This window comes from Sminthopsis crassicaudata, chromosome 4, assembly GCF_048593235.1.
Source record: "Sminthopsis crassicaudata isolate SCR6 chromosome 4, ASM4859323v1, whole genome shotgun sequence".
In the NCBI taxonomy this organism is placed as follows: Eukaryota; Metazoa; Chordata; class Mammalia; order Dasyuromorphia; family Dasyuridae; genus Sminthopsis; species Sminthopsis crassicaudata.
This window is the reverse complement of record NC_133620.1, coordinates 463,900,888-463,916,403: the sequence shown is the minus strand read 5'-3', so window position 1 is coordinate 463,916,403 and position 15,516 is coordinate 463,900,888. Positions and strand designations below refer to the sequence as shown.

The following is a 15,516-nucleotide window of genomic DNA, read 5'->3' as shown; positions in this document are numbered from 1 at the left end:
AATATTTTATTTGTAAATATATCATGTAAACTATATTACACAAAATATGAACTATAATAAATATATTGTATAAATTTTTGTACAGAAATTATATTTGAATATATATATACAAATAAATATAAACTGTTTTAATGTAATGATATCTAAAATAGTATATATGTATATATATACACTAAAAATAGTATATATACACATAAGATTGTATTAAAATGACAAATATCTTTATCTACAAAAACTGAAATTGACACATCAGAATACTGAGCTCTATAGTAAAGTCAGAAGCAAACAAGAGAGACACAGTTCAGGCTACTTTGTAATTCAGTTCATTTCTGCAGATACCACATACTTGGTGCTGGTGATACAAAGATAAAAATGCCGTAGCCCCGGCCCTTCAGGATGGGGGGTGCTGTGTGTCCATCAATATGTACAAGTCTGAGAGTGAGGGAGGAGCCTGCACTGTTAGGGGAAGGAGTGGATCAGAAAAGGCTTCTTAAAAAATAGCATCTGATGGAAGTGGATATCTTCAACATAAAGAAGATCCAACTCACTTCCAGTTGATCAATGATGGACAGAAACAACTACCCCAGAGAAGGAACACTAGGAAGTGAATGTAAATTGTTAGCACTACTGTCTATCTACCCAGGTTACTTATACCTTCGGAATCTAATACTTAATGTGCAACAAGAAAATGGGATTTACACACATATATTGTATCTGGGTTATACTGTAACACATGTAAAATGTATGAGATTGCTGTCATCAAGGGGAGGGAGTAGAGGGAGGGAGAGGATAATTTGGAAAAATGAATACAAGGGATAATATTATTAAAAAATTACTCATGCATATATACTGTGAAAAAATTATAAATAAATAAAATTTAAAAAAAGAAAAAAGAAAAAATAGCATCTGAGTTAAATCTTGAAGGAAATCAAGGGTTCTAGGACATGAAGATGAGGAAAAGCATTCTAGGGGACACAGGCAAGCCCAGTTTGGCAGGAGTATAGAATGTAAAAGACGGGGGAAGAGGAAAGGAAGGAGATTAGACTGTAATTTCATGTCACAGAACTTCTGGTAAGGATAGTCCCACTGCCAAAGCAGGTTGGCATCTTCTCTGAAGCACTATAATATTAGAAAGTGTCTCAGAACACTGAGAGGTTCAGTGACTTGTCCAGGGTCACATAACCAAGAGGGGAGGTTTGAACCTGGATACTTCTTACCCCAAGGCTATCTCTCTACATGTTATACTATCCTGTTTTTTATGAAGAGGATTAATAAAGACAAATAAGTCTAAAAAGATGGGCTGTAGCTGGAATGGGCCCCAGCAGGGCCTTTGTTAATTTCTGCATGAGCAATTGATTACGGAAGATGCTGTTGCTCACAGCCAGGTGTAGGAAGTTTGGGTCTGAGCTCCAGCAGGAAAGATAAAGGGTTATCTCTCTTCAGAGGAGACGATCATTGTTTTAGAAATATCCAGCAAGCTTGTTAGACCAAAGGGTAGGAAGCAGAGGGAGGCAGAGGGAGACCGAAGACAGAGTCAGTGACAGAGATGCTGCTGGGTTATTTTTAATAAAGCCCTCTTTTCTCATATTCATCTGGGAAGTAATTGGGAGTCCCTGAAGGTGGTTGAGCAGAGGAGTGATGTAATTGGATCCTTGTCTTAGAGAGATGATGTTGGCAACTGAGTTGATGAAAAGTTTGAAAAAGGGAGGAAATAGAATCAACTCACTAAGGAGGTTTAAATTTGTGGTGGCCAAGTGAGTAGAGAGAAGCCCAGAGGGGTCTTGGCATTCAGCAATACTCAACACTGACCAATTCAATGGAAATATATAAATATGGAAATAAGAGTCCTGGAAAAATGTAGCAAAAGACAACTTTGGCCTCTCAAGATAGACATAAAAAAGGGAAAGCTGTTCACAGTCACATTCAGTGTCTATGGCAGAGGAAGGGGAATTTCTTTACCTTAACAGATATTTCTTTTTATAAATGGCATTCTACTGACTGCATCAAGATCCAAAACATTATGGAACCTCTTATATAAAATCCATACTCAAAAATTTCAGTTTAAATATACAACCACAAAAACCAAGTATATTAATATTTTTAAAAATGCACATTGTCCATTTCAAAAATCCCAGTTCTGCTTCATTCTGTTTGTGACCTTGGGCTAGTCACTTCTCTCGGCCTCAGTTAATTAGGAGAGCTGGATTAGAGGGCCTCTGTGGCATTTTTTTTTAACTCAGTCTAGAATCTTTTGGTCCCTGTGATTAGAAGTAGAGAGTGAGAAGGCAAGATTAAAGATGAGTCTGAGGTTATGAAGGTGTGAGAAGGAGGATATGGGGACTTTATTAGAAACATAGGATTCAGGGGAAAGCAGATGAATTTAATTTGGGACTTTTGGGCTTTGAGATGCTGATGGGACATCTCAGGGGAGCTGTCCAACTGTTGGTGTCTGGCATTTGGCAGAGGGCTGGTGTTCAGAGTTGGGAGTCGTGGGTGTGGAGATAATTGAACCCATGAGAGCTGACGAAAATGTAAAAACAATCTCTAAATAACAGCTGAGCCAGGGAGAACATCTGCACCATCCTTATCTGAGTAGTGGAAACCCAACCAAAATATTAACATCATATTTCAAAGGATTTGAGGCTTGTCTTCAGAAGAAAATGAAGAGAAAGAGAAACAGAGACTTGTGAGTTCAGGCTGGAGTTCAGGCTGTAGAATATGAACCAATGACTTTCTCCAAGAGGAGGCGGGAAGGGAAAATCCAGAGAAGCAGAAGGAAATGAAATGGAAAAAGAAAATTACACTTGAAGTCATAAAGGGAACTAAGCTAGTTTCTCTCTCCCTCCCTCCCTCTTTCTCCCTCTCTGGATCTCTTCTCTCTCTCTCTCTCTCTCTCTCTCTCTCTCTCTCTCTCTCTCTCTCTCTCTCTCTCTCTCTCTCTCTCTCTCTCTCTTTCTTTCTCCTCCCTCTCCTTTTCTCTTTCCCCCTTTATCCCCTTCTTTCTTCACCCCCTTTTCCCTATTTCTGTTTCCCCCCCTTCCATTTTGAACTTAGATAACTCCAAATAACATTTCTATGCCCAAAGCAGAGTAGAAAAAGAGAATTTAGGATCATGAATCTGTCTCATGGATGGCTTCCCTTTTCTCTTCAGAAGCATAATAAAATTGGCACACCACTGTAAAGCTGTCTTGCTTGTCTGTTTGCTTCCACCGATCTTTGTTTTGTTCTGTTCTCTGCTTTTTAAAACAATTAATTCTCTGACTCTTTCCTTTTGTTTTGTTTTCAGTGTGGTAATCTGATTCTGTCACTTCTTAACAGTGTGATTTGAGCAAATCCCTTTATTTTTTCAGGAGCCCTCAATTTCTTCGACCTTAAATGGGATGGAACTGTTAGTCTCGTGAGGTCACTTCCTGGGATTTGACCTACAATTCCCCTGATTAATCTGGAAATCTCTTTCCTGAAACTCACCTGTGAAAAATCAAGCTGGGAGGCTTATGTTTGCCTGCTGATTTCATCACTGGACAAGTCATTCTTTCTCTGTTTTCTCCTCTGTAAAGTGAGAGAATTGGATTGGCTCTTTATTATGACCTCCATATTTCTCCTGTACATAATAACATCATGGCTCATTTCCTCCATTGTATTTTATAATGGTAATAAATGTTTAATGCTTTAAGATGTGCAAAGCACTTTAATACATAATCTTATTTGTGTTGTGACATAGATACTATATTTGTCCCCATTTTACAGATGGGATAACTGAGGCTGAGAGCGGTTAAATAACCTGCCTTGGGTCAGAGATGGAATTTCAACTCGGGTCTTCCTGATTCTTGGTACAACATCCTATCCTTTGTGCCACCTACTTATGAAGGCAAGGACCCACAAATAATCAAGGAGGAAAATGAGAAAAACTAAAGATTCCAAATATGAAAATTCATCAGAGAATTCAGCGCATCCAGATGTTGGCTCAAAGACAACGGTGAAATAATGTCTGCAGTAATCACCTCCTGATGTGTAGAGTCGGGAAACGGTTACGATTGAAGAGAGAAGTGAAGGGATGACTTGAAACAGCTTTGGCGGCTTAAGAGTACAGTGGGCTTGTTCCTTCTGGAAGGAAGTTAAAATGGAAAATGGATCAGATATGAAATGAAGCCCATTTTCCATATATGTACACTTAATTCTCCATGGAAGCTGGCTTCAGAAACTTTAGAGGTAATTGCAACTTCTTTTTCTCATTCTCCAAAATGACCAAGGCATCAGGGAAGTGACACCTTGACATGCAAGTCAATTGGATTAAAGTGAGGGAAGGCTGGGTAAGGTCACCTGTCTCACCCTCTCCTCTGGAGCCATCTGGGTCCAGTGGCAAGATATAAATTAAGGATAATGTTAAAATGTGTTTAAATAGCTCTACCTTTTATCTCTTAATACCCTTGCTAGCCATTTTCTTGTGTTTACTTATTCATCATCTCCATTCCTCTTTCCACTCTTTGTATGTATCCTTTTAAAACGTGAGCTCCATTTACAGCCATAACTATGTGGTTTTCTTGCCTCTCAGTCTTTTCTTTCATCCGTCTTCTTTGCAATTAGATTGCCAGTATTTTGTTTTTGAAAGCCTTCCATCCTTCTCAGGCCATTTTCCTTATTCACAGTCACAGAAACTTAGAGAAGAAGGATGTTCAAAGTCTTTTGGTTCAAGCTGTACCTGGTCTGTCATCCATCAGCCTTCCTCCCATCCCAATGCATCATTGGTCATATATTTGGGGCTGGAAGGAAACTCTGAGGCAATTTGAGTCTGACCCTTTCATTATACAGATGAGGAAACCGAGGAAAACTTATAGCTACAGAAGTTAGTGGCAGGGCCTGCAGCTTGACCTCAGATACTTGAAAACAGTTATCCTATTTCCCATCTGAGTTTTATATCTTCTAGGCTCAAAACCGTCTGTTAGTTAATCAATGATAATAATGTGCATTCTGGGAACTGTGCTAAGCACTTTACAAATATTGTCTCATTGGACATAACAATAATCCTGGGAGGTGGGAATTTTTATCATCCCCATTTTACAGATGAAGAAACTGAGATCCAGGGAGACCAAAAGACTTTCTTATAGTCATACAAGAAGTTAGGATATAATAAAGATTAGGATATAGGTCTATCATTATCTCCAATTTATAGATGAAGAAGCTTAGTTTCAGTGACTTGACCAGGGCTTCTGAAGTCAGATTTGAATTTAGGAAGATGAGACTCTAATCCAGGTACTCTATGCACTGTGCCATCTTGCTGCCTCAAGTATGTCTAAAGGAGTCAAACTGGCTACTTTGGCTGCTTCCATTCCTCTTCTCTTCCCTCCCATGTTCAATTCAGCCTTCTACCCCTTTGGTCCCCAACATTCCTTTCCACTTCTCCCTTTTGACCCTTCCCTCTACATATAATGAAAAGGCCACTAGTTTCAGAGTCAGAACATCCGAGTTGGAATCTCAGCTCTTTGTTATAATTGTGCAACCCTAGGCAAGGACTCAGTTTCCTCATCTTTAAAATAAAGGGTTTGCCTAGATGATTTCCCGGGGGGGGGGGGGGCCTTTCTACCACTGAATCTGATCTCTTTCTCCTCTATTCTTTCCAACTTCTTGTGATCATTGAACCCAACTCGCTAAAGATATCACATCCCTTCCAAAGCTGGCTGTTCCTCTCACAACACTGGATGCCCAGTGCCAGGGGGAGAGTCAGACAATACCTTGCTTCCTGGATCCACTTCCAGACCTTGATCTCCGTCATTCTGCAAACATCCCTTTTCCCTTAAAGTTTGTTCCCTTTGGGCCAGATCTTTGTTGCCGTCCCCTGTACACCTTCAGGTCCTTCCTCATCTCGAATTCATTCAGTAACTGACTCATAATCTTCATCCTTATCCCATTAGGAGACTCTAATCTCTTTCTCAATCTCTTCAATTCAATCTCATCCGTCTCCAGTCTATCTAGACAATGACCCAGAGTTGGCAACCTTAGAACCTCCTACCCGCCCCCCCAGTTGTCTGAATTCCTAACTGGGTCTCTGCCATCTCTGTGCATATCTTTCATGACCTGAAGCTTTTGAGCCTGGTTAGACTGAAGAATGATCTTTCCATTGGATTGAATAAAAAACTACTCTGGTATCTATCAATGGATTCTCCCACTTAACCCAATAATGGGTGCTAGGGAGTTAATAGTAATTTTCTGTTGAGACTTGTCACTTTGCAGTAGGGATCAGATGAAATTATTTCCACCAGTTGTTTAAGGAATTATTCTGAGTATTGGTATGCCCTTGGAGAAACTGTGGTACTGTGGAAAGAATACAAGTTAGGCTTTCAAAGCCCTAGGTTCAAATCCCCTCTCTGATGCTTGCTAAAGGTAAACTCATTTAATGAATCTGTGTCACTTTTTTCAGCTGACAAAGGAGAGCGTTGGATTCAATGAATTCTGAGGTCTTCTTCAGCTCTAAGCATATGATGCTTTCCAGGCCTCAGTTTTTCTCATCTGTAAAATGAATAGGTTGGATGAAATACCTTCTGAAATTCCTTCTAGCCTAGATCCAATAATAACTATAATTTTATATAGGACTTGAAGGTTTACAGAGCACTCTATGAATATGCTCTGGTTTATCCTTAGAGTGACCCATTATCCAGATAAGGAAACTGAGACTGAGATTAAATACCTCGCCCAAGGTCACACAGTAAGCATCTGAGGTAGGATTTAAATTCAGATCTTTTTAACTTCAGGTTTAGCATGTTGTTTGATATACCACCTAGATGCCTCCGATAGCAGAATCTGGAATCTTTTCACCATTTCTTTCTTTCTCCACACCATTCAGTACTTTTCTGGGCATGTCTTGCTTTGAACTTTTGCTGATTTCCCCAATCTGGGGACTCGGAGGTAGTTAGGTACTCTCCATCACCTCTGTTATGCTTGGATCTGTCCTTCCTCTTCCTGTCGGCCTCTCTAAACTCCATCTATTGCCCAAGATTCATCTCATATATAGGAAGGATTTTCTGATCACTTCAAGTGAATTGATTCTTCCTTTATTTTTATTTATTTTTATTGGATTGGCTTTATTGGAATCTTATGGTATTTAACAGCCATAATTTGCTCTATTTGGAATCTTTTGCTATTCTTTATTTCCTGCCCCTCCCTCCCCGAACTCTCCAGGGTAACAAAAAAGAGCAGCTTAAAAAACCCCCGAAAGAACCACAATGGCCACATCAGACAAGAAATGACTCATTCTTCTCCCATAGCCGGTCACCCTTTCTGTAAAAAGGTGAAAGCTTCACTTCATTTCCAGCCTGGCTAAAGTCATGGTTACTCACTGCATTCACTGGTCAGGTTCTTGTCCCTCCGAGTTGTTTTCTTGATATTACCCTATTTATCATGCTAATTGTTCTCCCAGTTCTTTGCTGCAGCCCCTATTAATGGATCCAGATCTTTCCCAGTTTCTCCACTGCTTGGGAAAAACTGAGCTTGGGCATTTCCTGGAGAAAGCAGGAGTCTGAATGAGGAAGAAACTGGATGGTTAATTGTTAGGATTACTAAGTGAGAACTGAGGTTGTCTGGACAGTGACAAGGTGAGAATTCAGGTTTTCTGGACAATTACAAGGTGAGAACTCAGGTTGACTTGATAGAGGGGGCAAGCTCATTGGCTGGGGTGGTTCTTCCCAGAAGCCCTTGCATTATCCCACGCCCATTCCTGGGAGAATAAAAGAGAGGACTCTCAGAGAAAGAAGAAGACTCTCTGCATTACATCAGGCCTGACGGGGCTCTCTGCAGGAAGGGAAGTCACTTCTAAGGACAAGAGTTAACAGCAACTGCCTGGAGACAACAGTTCACTACAGGAAGAAGAATCTGTCTTAAAGATTTGAGTAGACACAGCAGATCTCTTCCCAGAGAGCGATCCGGCAGCTTCTAGAGACGACAGCTCGCTACAGTTAATTTCCCTTGTGTGAATGTCAATGAAATTAATACTGTAGAATAAGCAAGAAAATTTATCCATATATCATAGATATATTTTAAATATAATAATATATTAAAATTATAATATACATACATTTTACATGTACACGTATATTTTTCATCAGAATTTAATGTGTTGGATTTTTTTTTTTTTTTTTTTTGGAGATGGACGGTATTGAGATAGGATGGGAATGAAAGATTAAATTATTTAGGGGACAAAATTCCAAGGACAGATAATGAACTTACAAGAAATTTAAAATATCTAAGGAAATTGAAGTCATCTAAAAAGCCAGTGTTCTTGATAAACAATTCTGAGAAAAGGAGTCATAAAATGCTAGTAATATTTAATAAGAAAACTTGATGACAGGTGGATACAGAGATATTGAAAGGAATTTTTATTATGTGAGAGTAAAAGTATGGGCAATGACTCAGAAATCAGTCTGTTGTGTCTGCCTTATTGGCCCTTGGGCTCTCAAGGTGACCACTTAACCAAGATGAACACAGGTTGACAATTGAAGATGATGATACAGTAAATACACGGAATGTTGACTCATTCAGGGCCTACTATCATTGTAGGTGTAGAGAGACAGCATCCTGGCTGTCAGGAAGGCCATATTCCACTTGGCTGGGGCCTAGTCATGGTTTCTCAGTCCCTCCCATCCCTCTAATCTCTCTCAAACTCTAAGTCTATTAGTTACAGAGAAATTTTTCATTTGTCTTGCTAGAGGAAGTGTGAGATCTCTTAATACTGACAATCACGGGACTGGTCAGAGTGACTTGAATATGTTCGAGCTCCCCTTATCTAAATCCTTCATCTTAATTTCTGAATCTCATGTGCTCCTTAATCTCACTTCCTTCTATTGTTGCTTTCACTTGTACCTGTCATACCTCCCTAGCTCCCTGATGTAAAATGTAAATCTATTCAAAACCAGCCCTGAGAGCAGAATTCGAGATGGGATAAATGCTGAGATTTCAGTGAGAAGAGGCTCTGCTGAAAGATGAGACATGGAGAGCATCCTGCACAGGGAAAAAAATCAAACAAATAAAGTTTATGGGACTTGGTCATTGAAGAGCGCCAGATCATAAATCAGCTTCCCCTACTGGATCAGAAAACATGAACCCAGATATGAAATTAGTTATGGACAGTTAAATTCACTGAGAGTGATCATAGAAATCAATAATCTAATTTAAAATTCGAGTTAAAAGATAGTTGGGACCCATTTTTTTTACTAAAACATTTTTAATTGATCAAAATATTGCTTGGAGAGTTTTTGTAATCATGTGTATGATAGATTGAGCCACTACGAGAGCATGATAGTATACAGAGCTCTGGGGCTTCATTTTCCTGAATTCAAATCTGGTTTCAGACACTTACAAGCTATATGACCTTAAGTCACTTTATCCTACTTGTTTCATTTTCCTTATCTATAAGATGAGTCGGAGAAGGAAATGGCTAACTACTCAGTATCTCTGCCACGAAAACCTCAAATAGGTTTTTGGGTCACAAACAGTCAAACATTGACTGGGATAAGCAAACAACAATAATCACATAATAGATTAGATTAGTTCAGCCAGGGTGCTAGAGCAATTCTGTGATATTTATCAGATTGTTTTAGGACACAAACATTTTTATGAACAATAAATTGAAAATCAGCTTTGAGATGTTTGTTGGAGATTTTTATTTATTTTTATTTTTATGGGTTTTTTTTTTTTTTTTTTTTTTTGGAACTTTTGATGATGAGCAAGTTTGATATTTTAAAAACTTGAGATGTTTTATTAAAAAAAAAAAAAAAACTAATTGAGAAGTAATGTAGTATAGTGGATAGAGAACTGGCCTTACAGTCAGGAAGTTCTGGGTTTGGAGGTGACCACTGTCATGTACTGACTCTGCAAGCCTGGGCAGATCACTTAATCTTTCAGTGTTTTAGGCAATTCTCTAAAGTTATCAGCTGCAGAGAGTATGCTGACCTGCATTGCTGGATGGAATTTCTTCTCTAGGAACACTTCATATAGACCTGTAACTTGTGTTCTCTTGGAGTGAAATAGAAGTTGTGGTTGTGGTCCTTGGAGGATGTAGCTTACTTCTTCTCATAAGGTTTTAGAGGTAATTCTAAGGGGCTGAGATTTATGGTACTATTATAATACTATATTTCTCATGAGCCCCTGTTAGGATTACCAGGTGAGAACTCAGGTTGTCTGGACAGTGACTAGGTGAGAATTCAGGTTGACTTGACAGTTCTCTGGCTCAGACCTTTGGTTCAGGCCTTTAAAGGGAGTTTACACCTTAGGAATTCTAGGAGGAGCAAGCTCATTGGTTGAAGTAATGTTTCCCAGAAGCCCTTGCATTATCCCACGCCCATTCTCTGGGAGGATAAAAGAAGGGCAGCATTGGGTCTGAGAGGATGGACTCTGGGATAAAGTCTTGACGCCAGGCAGGCTGAAAGGAGACCAGTCTGATTTGAGAAAGGACAAGAGTTGGAGAAGATTCAGAGTTCCCAAGAAACCTGCGCACAGAGGAAAAGATTTTACAGATCTTCTCCCAGAGAAGGATTATAATTGAGCAGACGACCAGATCCTCACAATTCAAGAACATTACAAGCCCCCATCAGTGTGCTCCCCATTCTCAATCAACCTGTTGAACTTTATTAAAGGAAAGCAAAAATAATTGGCTAAAAACATCCCCTCACCCCAAATTGGGAGACACACATATTGTAGGAGCTAAATCTTTGGTAAATTATTTAGAAAGCTTAAGGATAATTCTTCTACCTTTCTCACTTTATTGTTAGTATTGAATCCCATTAAATTTCAGAGATTTGGGAATCATTGTTTAGTTCTGTTAGAACCAGAAGAGAATGGGTATCCTCTAGTTTATTCCTCATTTTACAGATGAGAAAAAACCAACAAACAACTGAGTCCGATATTGCAAAAGAGACTTTCTCAAGGTCACATAAGCAGGAAGAGGCTGAACTGTATACAATTCAAAATCAAATCCTATGATCTCAACTTCCTTTCCACTTTTTACTTCAATGAATGATGGTTATTTTATTTCTCAGAGTGTACATTTGGTCTCTAGAGATAGCCAGCTTGTCAATAACAATTTGGAGATGGAAGGAAAAAATAACAACACAACAACTTCGACCAATTATGTTGTGTCTTTGTCTATTTATTATTTACATGAAAAAGCATTCAGGAATGTGCAGTTACAGACTCTTGGCCACATAAGGTCATGATTTGTTTGTAGTCCTCAGGAAGCATTTATATTTAAATGTCTGTTCCTTTGGGCAGGGATTCATGCTCTGTGGCACAAGGATGAGCTAATAGTCATTAGTTACTGGTTGTGTGGGAGATGATGAGGTACCTAGTAAAATCACCGCAATTTCCATTTCATCTGGTATATCTGTGGAATGAACTTTCAAATGAATTATCCCAATGACCACTGATTTAAAACATGTGGTATGAATCTTGTTGCTAAGTGGAAAGAGCCCTGGCGCTGGGGTCAGAAGCACTGGGTTCAAAACCAACCGGTGATTCTCACATGATACCAATGGGACCTTGGCTAGCTCACTTTGGTGCTGTTCTAGTGGCAGTGCAGAGAGCTGTGGGAATCCCCTTTAGTTGGAGGTGCAGGTCCAATGTGAAAGAATTCACGAACCCAAAATATTAGTGACAAAAAAGGAAGTTTTATTGGCACTGAGAAGGCACTAGGAAGACAGACTTCTGAGTGGCAAAGTCCTGTTAGGGAAATGGAGGTTAGCACTTGGAAAAGAAAGTCTCTTCACAGTGGGCAGGAGTCCTGGCAGGCAGCTGTGCCAAGGGGCAAAGCATACTACTTCGGACTGCTGCAAAAACATGGAGTTTAGAATTGTCCTTTATAGAAGTCGGAGAGTAAAACTTCCATTTAAAAAGAAAAATCAATGCCCCCAGGCCTAGATACTCATCTTGGAGCCACTCAGTATCAGGCCCAGATCTCTAACTGAATGAAATTCACTTTGAAGGCTTGAAAGAATTTAGAATTTCTTGAAAAGGGTCGGTACCCCCAAAAGATCAAAGGGGGGGGGGGTGATTTGCCTCAGAAAAATCCAAGCTGGAAAATATGCTCTCTCTCAGACTTTATGGAATCTGGGAAGCCAGGAATCAAAGGGTCAGAGGGATTATTTTAAAGATTAGAGGGGACACAGTTTTGCCCCCGTCAACTTCACAACTCTTGGAGCCTCAGTTTCTTTATTTGTAAAATGAAGAGGTTGGATATAGATAGCCTCTGAAGTCCCTCAGTTCTAAATCCATGATTCTTGTTGTTCAGTTGTGTCTCTTTGTGACCCCATTTGGGATTTTTTTGGCAAAAGATACCCAAGTGGTATTGTCATTTTCTTTTCCAGTGTTTCCCCCTTTTACAGATGAGGACACTGAGGCAAACAGAGATAAGTTTCTTGTCTTGGGTCACACAGCACTAAATGTCTGTGGCCAGATTTGATTCATGGCCCATAGTTCTATCCTGGGGTCCCATAGAATCAGATCCAACTCAACAACAACACCACAATAAGGCTTGCAAAGATCTTTACACCTACTAAGCCATTTGATCCTCACAACAACAGACCACAAAAGGTGCAGTTATCATCTCTGTTTACAGATAAAGAAAATGGAGATGTTGAAAGATATGCTCAGGATCAGGTAACTACAGGTGTTGGAGGCAGGATTCTAATTAAAGTCCTCCTGGCCCCAAGGTCCTCTCTCTATCCACTGTACTGTAAGGGGCCTTTAAATGGGTGCCACAGCGCATCAGGAGATTGAGGCCCGGAAGTAATTTCTGTGGATATTAGGACTGCCCTTGGGCGGGATCCTGGCCATCTTGAGATAGCTTCGTAATGGGTGACTCTCTCGCTGATTGGCTGTGTGTGACCTCACAGGCCCTATGTAAGCCCAATGCAGACAGCAATCGCTCTCTTTAACCTGGCGCTCTTCACCCTGGCTCCCCAGCCTGGATGGCCAAGCCAAGATGGGTAGCCAAAAGAGGTAAGGGTTTTGGTAGTGAACACATGGGTCTTCTGACCAGGTGTTCACTAGGGAACCAACAAGTCAAGGCATCAGTCAGGGCATTATGTGAGTAGGTATAATAAAGGCTTTTAAGATTACACGTGGTTGTTCTTGAGTGCGCTACCGGTTATTAAGCTATAGATTCAAGAGATCGTGGCCAGAGACCTTTGAAGGCCTCAAAGGAGGCGAGCCGGGTAGAGTTCACACTGCAGAGGACAGTGGTCTAAGGTACTCTGGTGGGTCTAGGACAGACTAGTAATTGTAACTGCCAGGAGAGCACGTTACACTGTACCATCTAGATTTCTCCAATAAGGAAATATCCTTTTTATTTGTAAGCAGGAATTTCTAAGGAATTCCTGTGCTTGAAAATTCTAGACTAGAGCAAAGTTCCTCCTCTTCCTGCTCATTTTTTTCTGGAGATAATTCCAGCTGCTAAAGGAACCATTGTTGTATTTAAATTCAACTTCAGTTTAAGATGGAAGTAAAAAGAAAATAGCATTTAGTTCATATTTCATGATTGCAAAAAAAAAAAAAAAAAAAAATCTCCTCAGAACACCAAAACCTCCCAAACAATCAATTAGTAGATAAATTTGTTAGGAAAGGATAGACATGTAGTTCTGTATAGAAACATCCTTTGTAGTTAGAATCTTTCTTTTAGTCTCTGCTGTGTCTAGCATATGAAAGATATTCAGGAAATATGAAGAAGGGGATGGGGGAGTGGCGATTAAAAACACAAACAAACAGAACTGTCAAAGAAAGATATACTCACTAGAAATGAGAAGTCCCTGGAAAATAAGGAAAATTGTTGAAAGGGCTCTTGATGTCAAACTGGTTTGAACCCCCAAGCTGTGGATATTTTCAACGAAACACTTCCAGTTCTGAAGAGAACTCTTAATGGAAAACATATTAGGACATTCAACTAATCCACGTAGCAAAAAAAGTAGGCCCAGAGTGTTGTAGGCTAAGACAACATTTCTGTCCTTTCACAAGGTGAAGTTAAAGCTTACAAAGCATAATAATTGGGGAGAGAATTTAGGGAAGTCTTCAAGAAAACCCAATTTTGTTTAATAGTAATTTTAGTCATGTCACATTGGCTGTAGAGTTTAGTTACTTAACTCTGAAGAGTTGGTACTAATTGGATTGTTGAGTTCTTGGCAGACAGATTCATGTTAATTAAATTCATGGAAACTTAGTTTATGTTGCCATACAACAAATAATTATTTTATATTGCTAGTTATACCTAGTTAAAGAATCATTTATAGTAGATATCTTATCTCCCTTCTCAGATTTTTGACAGATTAAATTAATATGACATATTAATACATAGACTCTATATGATTTTTTTTTCTTTTTTTCTTTTTTGCTGAAGCAATTGGGGTTATGTGACTTGCCCAGAGTCACACAGCTAGGAAGTGTTAAGTGATTGAGATCACATTTGAACTCAAATCCTCCTGACTTTAAGGCTGGTGCTCTATTGACTGTGCCACCTAATTGCCCCTTGGTATATAGAATCTACAAAAATCTTGGGTTTCATCTATCTCAACTTTTCAACAATTCAGTAGTCCTGAACCAATGGCCATATTATTTCTGTTTGGCTATCTCGGTGACAGGGAAGCTCACTACATCAAGATGCAGACTGTCCATTGTGGAAAGCTCCAGTTGGTGTTTTCTTAGATTGACTTGAACTCTCTCTTCTCCCTACTTGTCCTAACTCTGCTCCCAGGAGCAACATCAAAATTGACTCCCTTTTAAAATTAAAGTTCTTTTGAGAATCTGAAGACAGCCACAACCCCTCCCTTTATTCATTTTCATTTCTCTAAAAGGCATCGGTATTCCACAGATTTTCCCAAATCCACTTTCAAGCCCCTCTGAGAAAAAATGTAATGTTTACCTCTCTCCTGTTTTCTTGCATTCCTTCTTTGCTGCTTCAGAATAGTGGCCAGCTAGGGGAGATCAGTCAGTATTGCCTGGTTTTTTCTACCTGAGGGCTTCCAGCATTTTTTCTTTCTTAGTTTCCCTCTCTAGTTTTCTTGCATTCTTTCTATGCTGCTTAAAAATAGTGGCCAGTCGGGAAAAATCAATCAGGGCTATGACAATCTCCACCCGGAGGCTTAAACCATTTCTTCTTCCTCATTACTTTGAAAGCCACCAAGAAAAACAAAAGAATAAGTCTAATCAATTTTTTGTGTGTGTGTGCACACTCAATGATGACTTAGAAATCCCTCAACCAACCAGCACTGGTTAACCGCTTTTTATGTTCTAGGCACTGTGCTAAAAGCTGGAGAGACAAAAAGCAAAAACAGTCCCTGTCCATTAGGATTTCACATTTTAGTGAGGGAGCCATCAGCAGACAACCATATACATGTAAGGGTAACAGCAAGTGTCTTAAAAGAGAAGGCACTGGTGTGTGGAAAACAGGTAAAGCGGAACTGGAGGAAGGTAGAGCAGCCAGGAGTGAGAGAAATCCAGGCAAGGAGACAGTCAATGAAATTGTGGAGCTGGAAGATGAAATGT

At 39.6% G+C, this 15,516-nt stretch overlaps 2 long non-coding RNA genes across 7 annotated transcripts in view; one reads left to right on the top strand and one right to left on the bottom strand.

Annotated features, from left to right (window-relative positions):
* Nucleotides 1-15,516, top strand: part of LOC141540260 (uncharacterized) — a 36,341-nt gene that overhangs the window by 9,293 nt on the left and 11,532 nt on the right. For 2 of the 3 annotated variants that reach the window (XR_012481502.1, XR_012481503.1), the window contains exon 2: nucleotides 3,748-4,209. This is a non-coding gene — a long non-coding RNA (uncharacterized LOC141540260). Of the gene's footprint in view, nucleotides 1-3,747; nucleotides 4,210-7,411; nucleotides 7,520-15,516 lie in introns of those variants that run through there. The other variant, XR_012481504.1, reaches the window with a different exon arrangement.
* Nucleotides 227-15,209, bottom strand: LOC141540261 (uncharacterized). Of its 4 annotated transcripts, XR_012481506.1 has the most exons (5): nucleotides 14,894-15,209; nucleotides 7,332-7,510; nucleotides 4,002-4,104; nucleotides 3,469-3,549; nucleotides 227-456 (listed from the first exon to the last, which is right to left on the bottom strand). It is a non-coding gene; the product is annotated as an uncharacterized LOC141540261 (long non-coding RNA). The 4 variants fall into 4 exon arrangements; XR_012481507.1 differs by lacking the exon at nucleotides 4,002-4,104; XR_012481505.1 differs by lacking the exons at nucleotides 227-456; nucleotides 3,469-3,549 and having other exon boundaries at nucleotides 3,980-4,104.